The sequence below is a fragment of the Xiphias gladius genome, chromosome 7 (genome assembly GCF_016859285.1).
Source record: "Xiphias gladius isolate SHS-SW01 ecotype Sanya breed wild chromosome 7, ASM1685928v1, whole genome shotgun sequence".
In the NCBI taxonomy this organism is placed as follows: domain Eukaryota; kingdom Metazoa; phylum Chordata; class Actinopteri; order Istiophoriformes; family Xiphiidae; genus Xiphias; species Xiphias gladius.
This window is the reverse complement of record NC_053406.1, coordinates 22,477,193-22,501,205: the sequence shown is the minus strand read 5'-3', so window position 1 is coordinate 22,501,205 and position 24,013 is coordinate 22,477,193. Positions and strand designations below refer to the sequence as shown.

Sequence of the window (24,013 nt, the reverse complement as noted above, 5' to 3'; positions counted from 1 at the left end):
GATGAGTGGGAGCCCAACCTTCTGCTTCTGCATGCACTCGGGCTTACTGTGAAGAGGGGCGTTACATAAACTGGAGCTGACCCCGTTTTTCTACCTTATGTTGCTCCCTTTCCCCTCTTCATTTTGCTCACTCATCACCCCTCACTGGAACTGCAATGCACAATGTTTGATGCTGATGGAAGTCCATTTATTTTTCATATAACCCTGCAGTTTATTGGCTGTTTCATTCAATCCTACTGGGTAGAGGAAAAGAACGGAAAAGAAAGAGATACTTAGAGCAGAACTATGAAATGCCACTGAACTCATTAGAGGAAACAAGACTCACTGAGGTACAAAATGCTCACATGCTTATAAAATGCTAGCACAAACACTACACCAAGGGCCACTCTGAGGCTCGTTGGTGCCCTTTCCCACACAGTACACTTTTTTTTCATATGTGTAAAGGTGAAAGTTTAATGGCTCTGCAATACAGCTTGTCCGATACGGGATTTTTGGGGCCGATGCTGAAACCGATTTTAGGGAGTTAAAAAAAAAAAAAAAAAAATCTCAGATATGTGAGTGTGTCTCATATATCGAGAAACACACACTCACATATGAGAGATTTGATTTGATTTTTAGCTTCTAGTTCATTTTCATTTGTAGCCCCAGGACAGGTGAATGTTGTTGGTCAACTGGTAGTGGAGATGACAGGTTTTTTTGTTTTTGTTTCTGTTCACCTGTCCTGGGGCTACAAATGAAAATTAACTAGTAGCTAAATTTGGTACAAAGCATCTTTTCTCTTTGTTTGAGATAAATCTGTTTATGTTATTTCACCATTTCTAAATTACCCCAAGCATCTTTTTCTGTATTATGTTCTGTAAAAAAAAAAAAAAAAAAAGTTTTCATATGAACACGTTGGACAACATATACAGGGATACCAATATATCTGTATATCTGACAGACTATGATTGGCTGATAAAATTGGCCAAACAATGTACCGGTCAGGCTCTAGTCTGCAGACGTCATTACGTAAAAGAAACAAAATATCCAGTGTTTTAGACCTGATCATCACAGGCCTACAGGGCCTCGTAAATTTTTTTTTTTTTAAATATAATAAAATAAAGCCCTACCAGCATCTTTTTGATAGGTCTAACAGTTGGTATTTGTGGATGAAGGTTCTGCTATTTATAGGCAAACTTTAATACGCTGCTATACTGGATTTGCTGGTGTTCCCAGTGGTTTCAATGATAATATGATTTGAATTTGGCCAGAGATTAGCCTGAAATGTGTGAACTAGCTGGTCACCCAATATGCCAGAACGAAAAAATTTTAAAAATTAGAACAGCTGTTTGTTTCTGTAACACACTCAGAGTGCAACAAAGCTGGCTATTACTGTGACTATACATTTATTGTCCTTTGCCTCTCTCTTAAAATGGTAGTCCTTTTTGCATCAAAGTCTAAGAAAATATGATTGGAAGAGAGAGAAGGAAAACTATGTATAAAAATCTAATTATGCTCAAACTCACATGAGAGCTAAGTCAAGTTATTGGTCCAACATGGGCAAGTTCACTCAGTCATTATCAAATCAGCACATTCACAGAGATAACAGATCTAAATATAAGCAGCATAAACAGTTCCTTGTTCAGTCTGCCACAAGATTATTATTAGCTTGAATTTATAAAAATAGAAAATAGCCCTCTTTACATTAAAAGCATTTTTGTAGTATGATCCCTGATGAATCAGCAAGCCACTTGTGCCTCTTTCAAAGAGATAACAGAACAGTGATTGCCTCTGAACATACAGGTTTCCACCGAAGCTTTTAAGGCAGGAGAACAGGGATGGTTTGGAGGCTGACCTGTAGAAGCTCTTAAAAGTAAAAATCCACGAATGAATAAGCATACAGTGGCAAGAAAAGGTAAATTAACCCTGTGGAATTAACTGCATTTGTGTGTAAATTTGTCTTAAAGTATAAGCAGATCTTCATCTAAGTCATGATAATGAACAAACATAATCTATTTTAACTATTGTATTGTTCTTGTCCATACTGAATACATCATTTAAACATTCACAGTTTAGGTTGGAAAAAGTATGTGAAACCCTAAGCTAATGATGTCAACAAATGCTAACTGGAGTCAGGAGTTGGCAAACCTGGACTCCAATCAATGAAACCAGATTGGAGGTGCGGGTTGGAGCTTCTTTGACTTATTAAAAAAAAAAAAAAAAAAAAACACCACTGAAAGAATTTGAGTTTGCTGTTCACAGGAAGCATCTACTGATGTGAACCACGATCTCAAGACCCTCAATTAAGAATTGTTGATTTCCAAGCTGGAAAGGGTTACAAAGTCATCTCAAAGAGTTTAGATACTCATCAGTCCACATTTAGACAAACTGTCTATAAATGGAGAAAATTTAGTTCTGTAGCTACTGACCCTAGAAGAGGACGCCAAGCTAAGATGACTCCAAAGGCACAATGCAGAGCGCACAATGGAGGTAAAAGGGAAACCCAAAGTTACAGCTTAAGACTTAAGGGAATCAATTGAGCTGGTTAATATCTCTGTTCATGTGTCCTACAGAAATCATGGTGCATGGAGCGTGGTGTCCACAGCAGGATACAACAGAGGAACCACGGAGACATCAAAGAGCACCTTAACACTACACTGCTACTAGGAAGATGTGTTGTGGAACAACGCACAGCACTACATATGGCGTAAAAAGGGTACTTCATACCAACACAAAAACATCAACCCAAAGTTGAAGTACAGCGGAGGGAACATCATGATTTTGACTGCATTGCTGCTGCTGGGCCTGGACAGCTCACCATCATAGAGGGAAAAATGAATTCCCAAGTTTATCGAGGTATCTTACAGGATAATGTCAGAGTGCCTGTCCGCCAGCTGAAGTTCAGTAGATGTTGGGTGATGCGGCAGGTTAATGACCCTAAACATCGAAGTAAATCCACTACAGAAAAACAAAGAAAATCCACCTTTTGGTTTGGCCCAGTCAGAGGCCAGACCTTAACCCAATAGAGATGCTGTGAGTTACTAGAATATCTGAATACAAGGTTAAAATGGCCTCAATTCCCTAACACTATGTTCTCGAAAAGGTGCAATGCTGCTGGTGCACAGAATCCATCATCAGCTCTTTATTAATACATAAGGAAGAAATACCAGGGTTGGAAAGGATGTTCTAGAGCAACAAATCCCCAGGAACAGCCATTGGTTTCCTTTAGAAATACCTGCTGACACAGGGTAGAAAGTCAGTGCCCCCGTCTCTTTCCTGTATCAACACTATTATTCTTCATAAACAAATAAACACATAGATTGAAATCAACAATTAGACTGGAAAATGCTGCCCCTAATTTGGCAGTTTGACAGAAAGACGACCCAGGTAAGTGGAGCACCTCTAGTTTTCAGCATAAGAGCAAAGGACAGCAAGACTTGGATGATTCGTCTGTTATAAGCTCTTAATGAAATACATAACCACAGGAGATTCCAGCCACCCAGAGAGAAGAATAGTTTTATTGTGACTCAAGATCAGCAACACAACAGCTTCAGGGGAAAGCACAGAAATTCACAATACCTAATACCTATTGGGTAAGTCAGAACATGAAAAGCATCAAGCCGCTTCTAAGTGAGTGGCTGATCGTGAAACATTCTTCTTAAAAAACAAAATATATTTTCTTAAAAATCCGTGAAATCCAGTTCTCATGTCGAGATAAATAGAGCGTAGCACTTTCATTTTGTTGTCACACCAGGGTTTGTTAGCAGTGCGTGCTAAATGTCTAAAAAAAACATTATTTCATATTGTACAAAGAAATGCAGATTTTTATTCAGAATTCCGCAGATTTGTCATCTACCCCATCAGCTATCAGATGTAGGCTTATAAAATGATTGGTTATCGTTACAGACAGGGGAATACTGTGGCTCTCACAATGTTACAATCTGGAACAGAAAAATGTTATTGAAACATAAAGAGGTTTTAGGTTTTGTTCTGTCCCCAGTGGACAAAGTCTGTATTTATGGTAAGAGAGACTTCTCAAAATGCTATCCAGAACTTATCTTTTATATCTGTATGACAATATTGGAACATAAATGTCACACCATTCTGATTTATGCCAGAACCCCTGTATTGAACAACAACAACGGAAATGATATCTGAAACTGTCTTGGGGGAGTCATGTTCGTATTTCTATTCCATGTGCTTTGGGATTTTGACATCCCTGAAATACAGTATGTGACAGGTCGATTTAAGGTCCTTTTGTTATTAAAGATCACTTAAAAGCTCATCTTATATTTGACAAATACTTGGGCCTGTTGGAACAGAAACAGGAACAGGGGAAAACTGCCCTAACTCCCACCTGCTCTTCTTATTCTCTGGATCCCTAAGAACAAAAATGTCTAGTTGTTTATATCATTTGAGGAAACGATTGAAATTCTTGCACCATGGCCAAAATCTGACTTTTGGACATTAAAAACAAGTTAGAACCTGCTTACAGTTTCAAACACCTGGTCACACATTCCTATACTCATGAGATTCAAGTAAAAAAAAAAAAAACAAACAAACTTGTAATTCACTAGACAAATCTGAAGATGCCAGAAATAACCCCATGAAATCAGTTACATAATGCAACAGAAGATAAAAACAAATTGAGCTTCATTTTGAATTAACCTGATTTTGACTCGGTGTGTTACTCTGACTCTTGCAAACACAATCCTGTTATTTAGTCTAACTACACTGGTGAAATGCAAGAATGCCCTGGGCCGACTAGTTACAAGCTCCAACACAAAACCCTGTAATCTGAACACTCCACACACTAGAGATAATAACACAGGTAGTCGCATGGAGGAGGCGGAGGAGGGGGTTTGCCACTGAAAGACTGCACTCAAGACGGCTCGCATTTCCCCGCTGATGTAGAGTCGTATGCGTCTGTGCAAATGGAAGTACCAAACTGCAGTCTCTTGTTCTCATGACTAATTCCCTGCTCCCAAGTGTTCCTTATTGTATTTAAGATTCTATTAGGCCAGAGGGAAATTGGAAATTTTGTTTTGATGAACAAAACAAGTACTTCCTCCAGTTTTCACCCTAATAACTCCAATGAAAACGATATACCACTGTCATATAGCCAAAGAGTATTTTTGGGACTTGGATCCAGCCCTAGAAACTCTGAATAGCAAACAGCTGGAAGAGAGGGTTTTCAGTGATAATGAAAGCAGCTTGAACCATCTTGGAAGTAGCTTTGTGCCAGGTCGTGGCAAAGAATGCATCACGAAGCACCGGGCTCGCCAGGATGTGGCTCATCCAGCAAAGATTTATACAGGCTTACTCAAAATGTATCTGTAGCAAACACAGCGTTTGGAAAAACTTAGCAGGTAAAGTAATATTAGCTTGGATAATTCTACTGCAATCACCAACTTTTGCCATTTTCAACAGCAACTCTGGCTATAACAATTGCATTTGCATGGCAGCAGGTGAAGTAAAATTGCACAAAAAACTATTTCGAACAACATATTTCAGAAACAAGAAAAACAAACAATAAGCCTCCCACCTAGTCATTTTTTATTTGCTGCAAGATTTATTTCATGTTTCTGAGGACAGTGGCAAATGCTGCTGCCGTGTGTGACCTGTCCGTCCCCGTCATGCGAGGCTCAGCTGGTCGCGTGTTACGGGACCTTGTTAATGTAGGAGAGCAGCCTTTAGATAGATGCCAGCGCATCTCCGGGAAAATGATCTCTGATAGTACAGCTGGTGCGAGACCTGGCGATATACTAGCAAGCTAATTGTAGAAGTAAACACTGTAGGTAGATTGGCAATATGACTTTGAATTTTTTGTACAAAAAAGGTAGATTGTTATGCAAACTGATGCTTTATGTCCGTCAGCATTGCACACTAGACCAAGTAGGACATTTATTGTTTGTGACAGCTAATATGGGGGAAAAGAGTCGGAGTGAGGACCATTATTTACATTATTCAAAACTGACAAGGGTATTATTTGAGATACTCTGAGCATCCAAGTAAGCTTTAGTGTCCCAAGATTATGGGAATACTGAGTTATGGTGCCTTTGTAAAGGGAGAGTTGCCGTGTTTGCCCTCATCAAACCGTGTTCTATTTAACTGATAAAACACTAATGTGAGGAACATACAGGCTTAACCCATGTAACCAAACTTATTGTTTATTTTTGCTGGCACGGGCTCTTGCTGGTACTGCACTGCTGCTACAAATACATAAGTCCAAAACTATTTTTTTTTTCTTTCTGCATGCTCTTCCAAATTTGGTAAGGAGGAGTGTACGTAAGGTGGTACTAGAGTGCAAAAACGATAAGCCCTAACTGTGGGAAAGAGGCAAATATCAACACCCTGGAAACGACATTTTAAAAGTGAACAATTTTTGCAATAAATCTGCAGGCTCCGATTTTGGAACCTGTTGAGCAGCAGCTGTTACACCTTTGTCCCTGCCAGTGTTTTCTCTCGGGCACCACTGTGTGCAGAGGTCGCTCACGGCTTCGGCTGCTGTTTTAAGCTTTAAGGGGTTTGCGTACAGCAGATGTTGCAGGTTTTGTTTGGTTAATAAATCTTTTGTCCGCTCTGCATAAGTTTAAGTAAACTTTATAAACTTCTATGGTCACTGGTAAAAATCAACTTACTAAGGTTTATTTTAAGCAGTATTTTTACCCATATTACTGGTCAAAATGATAAAAAGACAAACATTTAGTTGGTTAACTTTGGGTCCTGGTTATTATGCACTGGGTGTACTGGGAGATGTGTAAAATTAGCACTAACATAATAAAACAAAAGATAAAATCTCAGTTACAAATGTATACAATTAGATGCAATGGTGAGAGCAAATATCGTCTTTCTATTATTTTTCCACACTGACTGAAGAAGATCTTGTGGTGTCATTTTGTGCCAGAGTCCTTTCATCTTTATCATCAATGCCAGCAAATTGCTGGTCCACAGGGTCACAACCAAGGTGCTATCAGACCACATCCTGCTTATGGCTCTTTAGCTCCTCGTTAACAACCTTTGAAGTCCTTAAACTGCGGTTAATTGGAGGTATACATGAGCCACAGACCACTGTTAAGACAAAAGGGGGGGTTGGTGGTGGTGGTGGGGCGGGGTGGATAGAGGTTGTGGTTTTTATGCGATTCCTCTGCCTACAGTTCTTTGGGGGAAGGGACTGTAGTAGTAAAATCCCAATATACTCTGTGTGTTGCAATATAAACCAGAATGTACTGAGGTGATAACTTTTAACATTGATTTTGATGATAATCAGACTCAATCATTGGGCTTGTGGTGAGTCACAAAGTAGCCTAAGACACCTTGGAGATAATGGTGTCAGGAGGTGCCCAGACTTACCCAGGCAGGCCGGGAGAGTTAGGGATTTTCCCAAGAGACTGACACCATTATTTCCAGGTGGATAGGGAGGATGTAACCAAATATGGAAAGTATAACACCATTATTTCCTGATGAGGTTAAGTTCACTTTTTAGAAAAGTAAGTGGAGGAGGAACGAATTTGGGGTATAAAAGAGGGTGTCTAGCTATGCCTTCTTCAGTTGGTTTCTGGAGCTAACTCGGGTTTATCTCTTGTGAAAGAATAAACTCTATTGCATTCAACTCACCTCCAGTGAGCTTTTATGAACTTTTTGAGACTCCAGGAACTCATCACCCTCACAGAAGTTAAGTGTTGACACAGAGGTCCAGAAATACTCTGGCCCTGATCTGGGCATCTTTTTCTCCAACGGGACCTGTGCTTTTTAAAAACCACATTCTGCTACCTACTACTATATGCCACCTCAAACGATTACGGCATTTAAGAATGGAGCTGCGCATGTTTTTGGTTTTACCGGAAAGACTACAGACATCAGAACAAATTATTACTTGCTCAGATTAAAAGGACAACTGACAACAGTGTTTGAAATTTGCGGCTGATCCACCAATTAATCTTCATCAGTGTGTCAGATAAATGTGCGGTCCCCTTGTCACCTGTGATGGTGTTGGATTTGTCAGAATAAAGTTCCACTAAGTATCTTAATTAAACCAATTGTCCTAAATAAATGAACCTCCATTTTCTTCTGTCATCTTGCTTGGATTTCCCTTCTCTAAATCATAGCTACACTGCTCATCTTCTCAACATCTGTAATTATCAGTAATTATAGTATGTAGGGCATTGTGTCAGAGCTTCAGTGACAATTTTACCCCTCTTTCTTTAATTCTGGTAGAAACTCTCTGTAGATAGTAGATCTTTAAATCTAAGCTTTGTACTGATTTAAGCGGATTTGGATGCAAGCAAAAGTATAAAAGTAAATCCTTTGAACACTCACTTAAACTTAACTCTCAATAATGTGAAACTTAAATCGGACGCTGAAGAAATGTTCGGCGCCAGCCAGTGACAGAAGGATCACAAGAGAATTCAAGCTCGACACTGAACGGTGTGTGATGAAGGATTCATCTCGGAGGAGCAAAAAAATGCTTTGTGTAATGAGAGAGACGTCGGCCACTGTGACAAAATATCACAAGCGCAATCACCAGAGACTTCAACAAGCTGACCTTCCCATAGCCTGGAACTGTCACTGTCAGTGAAAAGGTCTACCCTGGCAACACGGCGCATCAACACTAGCCTGCCTTTGCATGCTTCACATTCCAGACCTACAATTCACTCCTCCACGGACAATTTCGCCTCACACTAAGAGCAAACACGTGCGACAGTTTTATGATTATAGATTAGTGATCAACCGCATCAATGCTTCGACCCACTAGTCACCAAAATATCGTATGGTGACGCGCAAGGGTTTCCGTTGCAATGGCAAACTGATGCATGCACCGGGGAGTATTACGTACTAAGCACTGGCACAGATGATGTACGTGTAAAACAGCTGTGAGCTGAAATCGCGTACCGGTGAAAACGACTGGCATGATATATATCATATTTGTACTCGGTAACATATCTTCTCCAACAACTGCCAAGTCTTACCGGCTTTCTCACTAGAAAAACTTGTGTACATGTGCATTGGCAATATTAGCACCGGGACCATGTGAAAATAGGGGTAATCGAAACGTTGGGACTATGTTTTGCCGTAGAGAAATTTTAGTCAGTAGGAGGTGAAAAAAAAAAAAAAAAAGTTTGAAGTCAAAGGTCTAAGGTCACTGTGACCTCACAAAATATATTTTTGAGCATAACTCAAGAATTAATATGGCAATTATATATACGAAAAAAATTCAGACAAATGTCTAATAGGATGAAATGATGAAGTGATGACATTTCATATCCAAACAGTCAAAAGGTTGAAGGTGTGTGTCGGAAGCATCCATGCTTAGAATATGTAGCTTCTTGGCAGCAACATCCATATTTGAAGAATTGTCTGCTCTCATAGCTACAACTGTGTGTTCTATAAGAATCCGCTTTATTGGCCAAGCATGTGAACACATACAGGGAGTTTGACTCTTTTTTTGTTTGTCTCAATGAACTTACACACTAATACAGTAGGAATACAGCAGAACAAGAACAACAAAGCATAACCAAGTCAAATCAATTTTATTTACATATCCCTATGTCACAAATCAAAAGATACACTTGATACCTTTTCTAAAATTCCTTCAAAGTCTTGGCTACATATATTATGAGTCTGGACAGACACGGATGTAAACTGCATCTTGACTGGTTGGCAGGGGCATACAACTGTGACGCGGTAATTCTAGTTTCTAAATTTGAGGGAGTGCAGAGTTCAGCCTTGGTCAGCACACTTCCACTGAGCCAAGCTGGCTGTGCGATCTTTGCATTATAAAAAAAAAAAAAAAATTCAAAATTTAATTGAATGCCCTGCTCTTATTCAGTGAGCCAGCAATACCACAAAAAAAACAGCACTGAATGGTTGTTGATGCCTTCAGCGCAGAAGCCAGTCCACTGCTGGGTGAGCCATTCAGCTACCAATCTCAATATGGCAGCTGACTTGTCTTTGCCTGAATGTCCCCTTTGCTGGCAGCGGAATAAACACAATGCCAAGGACACAGAGGAGCTGCAATCCAGCACTGGAAATGTGTTTTCTAATCTGGTTCACTCAGAATCTTCTTCCACAGAGGCAATCATTTGCTTCCAGGTCAGCGAGTGGGAACACCAAGCATGGCTTCGGTTTGAGTGTGTTCTTTTTATGTAGCAACACCAGTACAGACACACAACCCAAACTCCACTCAAAAAACACATCTGGGTCAACATCAAGGCCCATTTTCGTCATTTTTGATTCAAATATTAATGTGGAGGGAATACACATTTCGGGTTATGCTGCAAATAGATACTAAAGAAGGGAGAACATGCCTAATCCTGGTACACGAGGTGATGAGATGAGACTGCATCTGTGTGTTCCTAGACTCATCCTTGAAGTAAGAACAGGTTTCCAATTTAAATTCTCAAAAACCAAGTGTGTGCCTCTCTGAACTATTTTGTTGGTTCATCTCACAATATGTCTGACATTAACATGTGCTAAGGAGATCTGAATCATTGGGATGAGGCCACTGAGAAGTCATGCCTGAGCACCACCTCAACCATGACACCCCAGGAGCTCCAAAGCCCGCTGCTGTGTTGCATTGTGCACTCAAGCAAAGCCGAGCGGGATCCTGACACACATGACTACACAAGGCTTAGTAGAAAATGTAGCTGCTACCTTCGAGTGGTCCTGGTCATAGTTTCCATTGCAGGCCTCTTTTGTTGCCCTGTGATAAAATGTCACTTAGAAAGTCACATTTCAGCTGGAGTCCAGGACCTTCAGCCACTTACCAGGTTTCAAAACCGGATAGTAAAAACCAAGTTATGTGCAAAAGATGTCTAAGCAGGAGGACACATCCATGTAGAAAAGGCACTCTATTCTACTGTGGTGCACGAGCCGTTAATTAAGTTACATGTCAGCGTATTGTAGAGGTAATAGTTCGTTTCAGCTGCAAGACATATCATTCCTTTGTAATTAGCAATACAAATATCCATGCTGATGTATTGCTAAAACTTCCAAACTGACACATTCAATTATCACCATATATTCAGCCAAACACCTTTACAAAAGGATACATTGTAAGAATATTATAGTGACTGGTTCTTTAATAAAGACAAAATATAACAAGATTCAGAGAAAGCAAATCATTAGCAAAGGTAATGTAATGACCGGTCAGATAGGGGGGAGAGTTAATATCACTCGTAAACGGTGTCACTTAACTGTGCCACGTAGCCTTTTACCAGAAAACAAAAATTTTAGACAGAATTCCTGATAACCAAAATCCCACATATCTGGTCTCTATTAAGCTATAGTATTAAAATGACTATAGAGTCAGTTTAGAGCTCAACGTGCAGCTTGCTCTCAAATACTTGTGTCTTTGCGTTGTAGAAAAAGGATTACTGTGCTGAAGGTTTAGTTACATTTCTTGACAGCTAATACCCTTTACTTCCACAAAGGACCAGTGGGATGCAAAGAGGCATAGCCCAGCTGATACTCTATATCATAGTATGCTTCTGTCCCTTCCTTTCCATGTTCCTTGGCACTCTCTACTTTTAAAGTATCAAATAAAAAGGAAAATGCCTCAAATTTAGAAACTTGGGACGGCATTTCCTGGTTTTTACTGTTGGAAACAGCTGCTCATGCTCTCTTGTTTGAAAATGTTTCCAGAATTTCTTGCCAAATTCCATATCAATGTTACAAATACATGATTTATTCGTACTTTCACAGCATTACAGTTTATGGGAGTAAATTACACGGTAGACCAAACATTCAGTGATAGAGATGATAAAAAAAAACGTTTGACTGTCATCAAAGAAAACCACTGGCAGCTGAAGCTCACGCAGCGTCACATGTTTGAACTGGGGGAACGTGCATTCAAACGGAAACTAATTTGCTCGCACCCACAGCAAAACAACTTTAACATTGGCGACTAACTTAAAATATGGGTATGCACATGTAATCTGTAAAAAAAAAACTAAAGATCATTAATTCTACGTAGGACTACTGGGCTTTTAGACTGCAGTGGAAGATCCCCTTCGTAAAGCTCCATTACCCCGGGTGGTAGAAATAACCAGATCCTCTCATTTTTCACAGTGTTGTCCGGAGTGTTTCATTAGCTCTTTGCCACATTAAATAACTGCAGAAGTTGGTTACAAAGCATGTGTCACAGGTGCAAATCAGATTGGCTGGAAAAAGCTCATTGTGGAGCTGCGTGTGCCGTAACGCTGGATTCTGCTCCACATATAGTCTAACATTTATAATAAGCTAAGTATCTGAAAGACCACCTGATCTCAGATGAACTCTGCTGCCTTGTAAAACTACAATATAACCTTTGTTCCACTGTACACTGTGCCTCTCAATTAAGTGAAGCTTATGACACAAGACCGTGCAAACCAATACTGTGGTTACAATTATTTTCCTCTCAAGAAAATAATTTTGTTAGGTCCAATTAAGATTGAGGACAAGGTACCTCTGCACAAATTTTAATATAAAGCTTTTTAAAAGAATTCAGAGTTGGTGCTTTTTTTTTTAAAGCTTGCTTTCCTCCAGTTATGACGGGGACCCTGTCAAGACTTACAAGCCTGAAAGCTGGAGTCTGACCTCTGTCCTGCTAAGCCTCGACCGGTCAATACATTTCCATAACTATGACACCAGATGACCATTTCTCACCCCTCTCCCCACCGCAGGAGCCACACAATGGCCTTCAAAACACAAAGCTGGGGATTTTAAATGAACTCACACATCATAAAGTCCTCCAGCCCCCCACCTTCCAGGATGCGCCCCGGGAATTCTCCTTGACTTTGACCACCTCTCGCATTTGCAATTCATCATCTCCCTCTCTCAGCATCACAAAACCGCTACCACCGCCACCACCACCACCACCACCACCGCTTTGTCATTACAACGACGCCGACACAAGCCGCATTGTTTGCGTCTGGCACTGAATGGAGAGCAATAGAATGGCTCGCTGCATGCAGTTGTGGGTAAAAGTTGTCACCTACACAGGAGTGCTACAGGTAGAAACACGAGGTGGGAACCCCACCCTAAACACAAGCCACGAACACCCCAGCATATGGTTTAAAACACACAAACATATCTTAAATTCTAAGGTGCAAACACTGATGGGAACTAATGGAAAAAAAGACACATCCAGAGATGACAAATACTGAAAATCCAAAACCCAAAAGGCACACCATGATTTACAAGAGCTTTGATTTAATCTGACAAATTTAACCACACTCTGAAATGCACTGAACCCTCCGCTTACAGGCACACATTGACTCAGTGTCTGTGTGTGTGTGTGACTAAAACTGGTGTTATTTAGCACCTCTTTTGGAAAGTGGGAAGTTAGAAGCCGGAGAGCCATTTGTCTCCTCCATCTGCTAACAAAACAGCCAAATCATGTTGCAAAGAGGCAAAGATACACAGGAGCAAATGCAATGACTTACCTCACTGTGTGCAGCCGAGAAGTGTCACTTCTGCTTTTTCTCCCCACAATAGCTGGGAGGAATCCCACACATCACCAAAGGGGAAATTTAGAGCTCCACATGAGGGGATTATTGATACATCTCCTTCAGCTCCACAGCGGACTGACTCCTATATGCAAGGATGAGTTGAGCTGAGGAAGGGAGGGGGAGTGACTGTTTGTAAATCCCCCCTCCTCCTCCTCCTCCTGCCGACTCTTTCACACTCTTCACCACCTCCCTCCCTCCCATCCCTCCTTGCCCCCTCCTTCGTTCTATAATTCCATCCCCCTAAACTACAAACCTACTGCCAGCAGGAATGCGTGTTCCCTCCCTCGTCTCCTCTGTAATTGGCCTTCCACTCCCATATGAGAAGCATCGTGTTTACACTAAATGTTGCAGCCTTCGTATTGTTAAAAAAAAAAATTAAAATGATAAGATCAACAACTATCTCAAAATTAAGAGCCAGATTCGGGCCTGCATTTCTCAGCCCAGGATCAGCAAAAGCTTGTTGATGTAAACTTGACCTCATTGTTGCCTTGGACGGAAAATAGTCTTGATTTTAAAAATCACTGTTCTTTGTGGTTTAAAGAGCAGGAATGGTAATAACAGGATTGTGGAAAACTAAACAAATTCTCTCTTCACCTAAAAAGCAACAAGGGCTGAAAGGTCGCAGTCTTAATGTGTTGCACTGCATAATTTGGAAGATTGAGCGACAGCCCAAAATGGACCTGTGAATGAGAGAAAGGTTGGGCTTGCTGTTGTCATAGCACCAGTGATGTCGTGTGGCTATCGCGTCAGCGGTGACAGCAGTGCTGGATTCATTTTGAGACGATGGAACCGGGGAGAGAGGAAGGGGGGGGCGGAGGAGCGAAGGTATAAAGACGTCTGTTCAGCTGCAGCCTGCATCATGCGCTCCAGAAGCAGCTTTGCATGCACACAAAAACAGTACGACATGCCCCGAGCGAGTCAAGGGTGTAGACACACTGACAACCAAACAGAGGAGACACAGAGAGAGAGCACTGAGCGTAGTCTGTCTGAAAGGAGTCCTGAGATTGGAGGAGTGAATTGCGATGTCTAGACTTTGTGATGACTATGACCAAAATAAAAAGCACTCAGCACTGTGGCCAGGCTGGCTCCCTCTCAATGTAATTTCATGTCCTGCCAAGGTTGTGACCCTGATATTAAACTAAACCACTGGGGTTTCATAGTAAAGACAGGAATGTCCGGTCTGCAGAGGCAACCAAACATAATAACCTGCGTTCTTATCAACTCTCAGTGCTCGATTTCACACAGGTAATCTGTCGAGGTATCAGATTTTTCTTTGAGGTTTTGTGCTAAGATTGCTGTAAATTCCCCCGACCAAAAAAAAAAAGCGCCAATTTCTTCATTTCAATTAGTGAAACAGTTTGTTGGGACGTGATCCAATTACAACAAAAGAATTGGAAGTACATGATACACTCTGAAAACATGATGTCAAGAGATTATTATTTAAACTGACAATCTACTTAAAAGTGTAGAGAGAAAAAAACATTGATTTATTTCCTGGATGGTGTGTTTTGATAGGAGTAACTCACAACCGAATATTAACCTGAAGTGACATCCGTAGTATTCTCATAAGTGTTTCATTTGAAAAGTTAAATGAATGTTTCACTTTATGTTAGTTTATGTTAAATGACTAAAGATCTCCTTATCCGCTCATCTCCTCGCCCAAAAAAATTCCGGGCTCAGTAGCAGCGCAATGGACGTGTCGATCAGCGAATGTGGTCTAATACCGAATCAACGTCTACACTTGCCACAGCCATTTTAGAAATGTAGATTGCGTCTCATCACCGGCACCAGGCTATTAAACCCAGTGCTATGCGCAGTCAATTTAGGACCTGACTGAGTCGGACATCCGATACATTGACAGGCCATTCAATAACAGAGGAGCAATTTGGCAGGTGAGACTACGGTTACAGATCCACAGCAACACTCCAGACTGCCGATGCTGTCCAGGTGTCACAACCAACTGCAATCACTGCCAATCACCTTCAGAGGAAAAAAATAAAATAAATAAATAGCGGAAAGCAGTGGAATGACACTGATCCATTTGTCAGGATATGCAGTAAGTTCACTACATGTGACTTTTCACAAAAACTACAAAAATCTGGTCTACCCCAATGTTTTTGTAAAAATATAATAGAATATTACTTTTTGCATTTGACTTAGATTAACAATAGTGCCTTCAGAAAAAAAAAACAAATCCAATAAATTCTCTCATGTTTGCAGCAGAAATTTCTTCAAAGCCATACTGACAGAGTTAAAACACGTCTTACAAAATAATCTGAAAGTGATAGGCTGAAATCTCTCATTTAAATACATCATTTCTGACTATTTTAAAACTTAAAACTTGCTCAAGATTGCCCAAGTTAGTCAGGAAGCCTCAATTTCAGTTATTCTGAAAGTAATTCGACAGATTTTCCAAAGCAAAAATCAAGACTAGGTTCACGCATTCCACCCCATTTGTGCACGTGTCCTATTTCCTGCCGGTAAACAGCTGAATCTGCCACCACCAAGCTTCACAGCAGGGACGGTGTTAGACAGGTGATGAGCTGGGCTTTGTCTTCAAAAGAAATAGCCTCATTTAGCCACAAGTGACTGGTGATTGGTTTCCCCAAGTTTTCAGCATCAGTGCAAAGAGAATGAACACTCGAACATTTCTCCTTTTTTTGTAATCATTATTGTGCATATCTGCAAATAAAATTCAAACCTGCCATTCTGGGTAATGCATAGAGACTGGACACATACATTCTTTGCTCTGAAGTGAGACTGTTAACACCACCAAATGTGGAAGAAAAAAAAAGTCAACAGGGTTGAACTCTTTCTCGAGGCACAGAAGCCTAACATGTTAACATGCCTACCTAGCTACATCACAGCGCTGCTTCCCAGAATAGCTTTAAATAAAGGTCTGTTAATAATTGACTACACACTGCTTTATTATAGCAATTCTGGACGAACCACAGAACGACACATTATTTAAGACGATGTAGCTGTGATGTTAAAGTCTCTATTGTATAATGTATTAATGTGAAGGACATACTCTGGGATACAGTCAACACTACTACTGATCAAACACCAAAGTATTAAAAAAAAGAAAAGAAAAAAAAAAGCTATGACCAGTGCGTTAAAACCGCTGGTGTGTATCAGCAACAACTTTCAACTACGAAGCCAAGATGCTTTCTTGTCTCACACTAGTGAATCCCTCAATTAACATACAGGGGGTGAGTATTGGCCACAATCGGGCATCGAGATGTAGATTCAATAACTTTGTCGTCCGTTGATTCGAACCTTATTCTCAGGACTGGACCCCGGGTGCTACAGCGTGGGTGCTCACTGCTCCGGGCGTTGCGTGCTCACTACTCAAGGATGGGTTGAACGCAGAGGCGGTATGTGTAAAAATATACTTGGACTTTAAAAAGGATTCTTCTACTTCTTCTTCTTAAAAATCACACGGTGGTGTCCATCTGAGGAAAGAGATGATCCACTGTAACGGAGGAAGGACCCTACGTACAACTGATAACCAGAGAGGAAAATGCAACTGTTATGCAAGACATAAAAAGCAGTAACCCCAGCCCGGGTAGAGATCATTAGTGGAGGATCCAGTGGTCTCCAGCAGTGAGCTGCCTCTCAAGAGTCGACATCAAAGACACCGGTGTAGAGGGGGGAGTTCATTTAGAATGCAGAGAAAAGCCTGGGATTGATTGGTCAGGACTGATCCTATACAGCATAGGTGGCTCACAAATATTAGTTATTAAAAGATGCTGGGAGCACATTAAAATGTGTGGCGGTCTGCACTTAACAAGCCGCTGGGTAGGGTCAACTACATGCGGAATCATGCTGACCGTGGTTTGGCCTGCAGAAGCTTGTGAACCGCATGACGCACATCTATGGCCCAGTAAGTACTGTTTTACAGGCCAAAATACTTCTAGACAAATAATTAAGAAAACGTATTAAATTTGGTTGAAAGGCTAATCACATATCCATTGCGTCAACAGCATTCAATTAGGGATGCAACGAAAAATGATTCTTATTAATCTACCAGTTGATTCTCTTTTGTATTACTGGGTAATAGTCTTTAGGAAATAGTGCAAAATGCCCATCCCAATTTCCTAGAGCTTATGCTGATGTCTTCAGACTTACTTGTTTCGTCCAACTCAGATGCAAAAAACAACAGATCTTCACATTTAAGAGGCTTAAACCTGCAAATATTTGGCATTTTTCCTGCATAAATCACTTTAACCGCTTGAGCAATTTTCAGAATTGTTCATTTTCTGTCAGATGACGATATGATTAACTTTACCACTCATTTTTGGAAGGGATTTATAAATTTCAGTATGTAGTTCGGACCTGCCTTACAGTAAAATAGTGATTCTAAAGGTGAGACAACAGTTATACCAATATAACCCAGACGTCTTACAAACTTTCACTTTTCCTATCAAATTTAGCCCAGTTTTAACCTTGACATTGACATTGCATGTCACCAAATAAATCCTTACTGAGAGGTTCAAATGCAGATCCAGGATATGCCACTTCAGAACCCTTTGCACATCAGAGTCCACCTACCGCAAACAAAAAAACCCTGAGAAATTCTTATTTTCCTTTTCTTTTTTTAAATGATAGATGGCGGGGTAAAGTTAGCTCCGGATCTAGCTCCAGCCTTCCTAAAGTGACTCATAGCCCCAGCAGTTTAGTGCACTTAGCATCTATTATTCATACAAAACCGCAAGGCTAAAGCTATCAGTCATGTGAAGCTGATGATCATCACCATGTGCAATTCTGACAGCCGGTCATACGTTCCCGCTCACAGCTCCGAAATAGGAGGAGGAACAGGGCTTTGATGAGGCCGTTTCGTGCCCATCTGTCATGTCTTTCCAAATCCCGTGACCAGTGTGGAGGGCAAGTATCAGGGTGCTACTGAATACCATCCACTAGTCTGCACATAGACACACACACACACAGGCCTCTTGCTTTGGAATAGTAGCCCACTGTAAATCCGAAGAGAATCTTTTTTCAGAAATCACTTTTCTGAAGCTACCACAACCTCAAAAGAGGCTTTGAAGCTCGAGTCGATACTCAGCGCCGCAGCCGAGTCGACTTAATTTGTGGCGAGCACTGGTTTGCTTGTTTCAAAAAAAAAAGGTGCAAGCCACAGTATAGTTATTCATTTTGACCTTTTAGGCTTGTGATAATTCATAGGAAAAGCCTAAGTCTTCATTATGCTCGAAAGTCAAGCTGAGAATCATACTAAAATGCCTCTGCAGTTACGTTACTGCTATAGGCTTTAATTTAAAGTGTGGAAGTACTTTGCTTTGGTCCTTGCTTTTGCAGGGTTAGTAGAATGCAACCAAAGTTTTGCTCACGTTATATGTATATATAAATATATCATGCATGACCTATTGTGGCACCTTCCAGTCTTCTGCAATTGGCAATACTATGAAAATATGCAAATCTTTTTTTAAAATGCATTTGAAATGTCGAAGAAGGGTCCAAGGGTTTAATCAATCACCTGCCAAGCAGAATGTGGTCCGGAACAAAAAAGATATTACACTGACACGTGCACAACGTGGCTGATTGTGGAGAACAATGGGATTCCTCTTTTCAACCGTCCAAAGATGGCGGAAGACAGACTGATACAGCAGCACATCAATAGTACTCTCTAATGGAGACAGATGTCCTGTCTGGAGGAACAAGGGAAAGCCGAGGTCTTGTCTGAAACTCAATACAACATGGATGTAAACAGAACTGGAAAGGAAATCATAGTTGTCCTTCATCCATCAGCTTGAGCTGGAGAGGGAACAAAGACTGCTGGGTTTAGAAAAAAAAAACAAAAACAAACAAACAACAAAAACACTCTTAATACGATTATCTGATTTACATGTTCTGAAAAAAAACAAACAAAAAAAACAAAAACAAATTAGATAACACCCCTTATTGCATATGACTGCAACATGAAGTCTGTCTCATTCTGATATAAGGAATCTGTTGTTGTGTGCAGAAAGAGAGTGGATAATTCTCACAAGACAAATCTGGCAATCAGCCTCGGCCTCGGAAGACCACTCAGATGCAACCTCAACCCGTCCACACAATGCTGCTGCTCCGTTACAGGATCTGTATGACAGGAGGCCACTTGTTTCAAGCTTTAATTTTACTATCACACAGGGGGACAGTGAATAGCCTGCGCTGTGAAATACAACCTGTAAACATTTTGGGGCTATATATAAAAAGGGATATTGCACCCCCTGTTTTGTTTTTTTTTTTTAATTTTTCAATTTTTGATTTGTGTATAAATGTCAAAAAACATGAATAATGCGCATCGTAATTTCCCAAGATGACGTTTTCAAAATGTCTGTCAGTCCAAAACCCCAAAATATTCAGTTTTCAAGGATATAAAGCAGAGGAGCAGCAAATCCTCGAAGGCGAGGGGCTCGAAACAGCAAATCCTTGACGCTTTATCAACGACTTCGTTGATTCACCTTATTGCTGTTGTTTATCAGTTCTGTGTCCGTCAGCTAAGCCACTGATCAACTAATTGTTTCTGCACGAAAATATTTTGAGGTTGAGATTTCTATGATGTAATGAAAAAAAAAACAAAAAACTGAAGAGTGGGCCGTCCTCTCTCTGAACAGAGCTTCTATTCAGCTTCAACAAATATGAAATATTCAACGGGGGGACTCACAAAACACCACTCGAGCCCGGAGTTTTATTCAAATATTTAAAACAACTTTGCCAGCACTGTGCATTTAAGTTGACTGTAGTATAGTATAGATGTGGTCCTTTCATTATTAAAACCTGATGGGCAAAATAATGGGAACCGAGACGGTATTTTTCCTACCACATCTGGAGATACTGTATGTTTGCATGGCACTGAGGCTTTTAGCTCAGGTCGGTAGGCTCACTTTAATACCTACAATCAGCCACTTCGCAGAATGACACAAATTCCAAGGTGGGAGCTATTTCCAGCTTCGTGGTTGTGGTCTAACTTCTGTACCTAATATTTCCACGCCACAGCTCATCTTCTTATCTGCTGACTTTTGTTTTGTTTTTGTTTTCTTCTTAAAAAACAAATGGCTTGAGAAAGTGAGCCAACACGGGGATGCAAATGATTTACCACTCGTCTAACAGGAGTTACAGCAGTCAAACATGTAAAAAAAAAACAAAAAAAAAACCAAAAACAAAACAAAACATTGATTTTACAAAAATTCAAACCACTCTAAGTGATAGAGTTGTTTTGTAATGAGTTTGCATTTGAATGAATGGTCTTGTGTGAGTGTTATCACACCAAGCTCAGTGTGTTACACACTGTCTTCGGTATTTACTTTGCAGCACTTTGCAAATGAATGAAGAGTTATGTGCAAGTGGGATGGAAATGAATTATTCACAAAGACCACTTATGAAGATTAAATTATGTGCATTTCAAGACATCAACTTTGTTTGGTTGTACATTTCTGTACACGCATGAAGAACAAAGTCATGGATTGTACAAAAAAAAAAAAAAAAAACCCAAGAAATTACCATATGAATGTGAGGACATTCTTTCATGTGTTGCTACAACAGTGGCTACACTGCCTCAAGTCTGTCTAATGTCTGAGGGTCTCTGAGATGCAGAGTCAAAGCGCGGGGACACAAGCCGGGGGGGGGAAGCAAAACTAGTTACAACTCGACCACACGAAGACAGACAGAGGGCGAGGTCTCTGTGCAGGCATGTCACGCAGGTGAGCTCTGGTTACCCGCCCTGAGGACACGTCGCTGAAGAGTGAGGCCATTCTGCTGGATGTTCTCCCCCCCACAGAAGTTCAGGGCAGCTGCTGGGGTCATGCATATGTTCTGCAACACTGCAGAGACACCTTCCATAGATTGACTATGGCCCTTTGCAACTATTAGGCCGTCCACTGAAGCTACCACCCAAGACAACAAGCCAAAATTAAAAAGGATTAATCCGCTCAAAATCTGCAGCATCTTTGGGTATCGAACACAGACTCTGAAATTTTGAGGTATCTGGACCTATTTTGGCAAAAACGAGTACTGGATGGATCAGTGGAGGAAAACCGCGCTTACAGAGTTCTCTACCAGGAACCTGTGCCTGCACAAATCTGACTGGCCACCAGAAAGGAGAAGACGCCAGCAGCACGGAGAAGACGCTCCGTGCTGCTGCAAAGGTTGAGGCAGGATCAACTTGTGTGCCTCATGACCCCGTGGGGGTCATGAGGCACATAGGTTACAATACATAAAAAGAACCAAAACAAAAATCATATGCATGAGACTAACACTGTCCTGTCTGACTCCTGTCTCCACTGTGTGTCCTGTTACTCGAACTTCAAATCGCTGAAAATCTTCTGTGGTAGTTAATACCTTCACTGCCACAGCACAGAACAGTCATCTTTTCTTCCTGTGTCCAAATCACCTTGACAGATGCATCTACCACGGCTTGTTTGTGGACTAGTCAGGCCATACTGGACTCACCATGAATAATATCAAATACTGTCCAATAATAAAAAAATATCCGATATACACTCGACTCGGCAAATGGGCCATTATTGCTCACTTTGAAAAAAAAAAGAAGGACGGAATAAAAAGGTTTCAATGTCAAGTTATAGCCTGGGGAAAATCGGATGTAGCAAGTCGCAACCTGCCACAGCACAACAAAAACATCACCGGTTCACAGTCACCTCTACGCCCATCAGTTCAGGGGGACTAGCGCACAGTACCCACGGTAGGAAGACAGGAAGGCAACGCTCGGGGTCCAGCACCGGCGGTGACGCTGCAACGAGCTTGACAGCATAAGGTCACCGGAGCGAAGCAGCTGCACAGATGAGCTATGGCCTTTTCAAGCTGGGGGGGGGCTGCACACGGTCTGTTTCACGAAAGCAAAAGGTGCAAAACACGGCGACAACGACGCCGGATCGCCTGTGCCACAGCGGAGGTGCAGCGAGTGCGATTACGCGATTCTGCTCCGCGCAACAATTTACCGCACCGAGGCCGCGCGCGGCTCCGTCTTGGCCAAACTGTGGAAAAAAAAAAAAAGACCACGTAGCCGTTCAAACACCTCAAAGGGGAAAACGGCGGACAGGCAGGTTACCGTTGGTTTTTTTTTTTTTTCCCTTCATGTCTTGTTGAACCAACGTCCTGCTGCTGGAGAGAAGCGACATTCGTCCGTGGAAGCTGCTGGATGCGGGATGCGCATTCACGTACAGGGATGGCAACCGAAAATGCGTGGACATGTCCGTTAACCCTGCTGCGTGTCCACCGTCACTCAGCCTACATGCATGTTGTTATTTATTTGATTTTATTTTTTTTTAAATCACCGATTCCTTCCTCAATACATCGACACCAGATACCCGACACTCCGTGTGCAAAAGCCGGCTCGTCGGCCTCGTCCACCGGACCCGCGCCGCAGCGCCTGTCGCCCCCTGATAAACTTGTGCGATTGAGCGACGGCGGTCACGCGTGCGGTCGGCGCTAGGACCACGCGGATTTCTGATCGGACATCGACCCCGTTTATCCTTCGCGTGGTCGCGACGGCGTGCTGCCCGCGCTCCGCAACATACCTGTCGCCGCCGCCGCCGCCGTCGGGATCCGGCTGCTTCCGTCCTGGCACGGCGAGCCTCATACTTGGCACGCCGGTGTCGCCCATCCGCGTCTGCGAGTCCGGCCGCCTCCCCTCCAAGGTCTGCCCGTCTACGGACCATGCGTGCTGCTTCCACGCCGCTGACGGGGGCGGAGCCCACGGGCCTTGGAGACGGAGTGCAAGTGGATCACGAGAATGCCACTTATTCGGTCGGAGAGCCAATCGGCTGCGGCTCACGTCGGCACTCAGCGACCGAGACGCACAGTTTTAGGTGAAGTGTTTGCAAACACAGAGAAATGTGCGTGTGTGTGTGTGTGTGTGTGTGTGTGTATTTAATCCTAACGCATTATTTAAATGCTCATTGGTGCAGTCTGTCTGTTCATCCCATCCCCTGCACAAACACACACACACACACACACACACACACGCACACATATACATACCTTTTCACAAATGTGAGCAAAGAAATGTTGCACAGACTGAACCCCATTTGACCAGTCAAAAACAGAAGACGATCATGGTTTAGGCATCAAGATCAAGATCCCGTAACTAGAACCCGGGAAATCCTGGGCATGTTAAGTAGGTCATTTATACATTGCTCTTTCTGAACAACTGCATGTTCCACAGAAGGTGCCAGAGAACTTTATATGCTGAGCGATGTTGTGAAACTGATAGCAACCTGTCATGCAGCACAATTTACCCAGCGTGGTTTTCTTACAGAGAGCTCACAAGTGTCAGATTGATCAACACAAATTAAAACACCTGATCAAATGGAAGCCCCTCTTTTTAATATTCACGGCACACGATCCTATAAGGTGGGATCTTAATGTACAACAGAGGTTGGCCATGGTAACAGGCATTACTCTACCCTCTACTGGCAGGACATGAAACCCTCTTCTGCCTCAAATGAAACCCAACTTCTCTGGTGAAGAATTAAATATCAATGTGGTAGAAAGGAATTTTACTAAAAACAAAATACCAAAAAGGT

General features: G+C 41.7%; 1 protein-coding gene across 1 annotated transcript in view; it reads right to left on the bottom strand.

The window, feature by feature from the left end:
* tiam1b (TIAM Rac1 associated GEF 1b) overlaps positions 1 to 23,190 on the bottom strand; it is a 50,170-nt gene extending 26,980 nt beyond the window's left edge. The window contains exon 1 of the mRNA XM_040131307.1: positions 23,006 to 23,190. The gene's annotated coding sequence lies outside the window, so the exon portion shown is untranslated. The remainder of the gene's footprint in view (positions 1 to 23,005) is intronic.
* Positions 23,191 to 24,013: the final 823 nt, after the last annotated feature.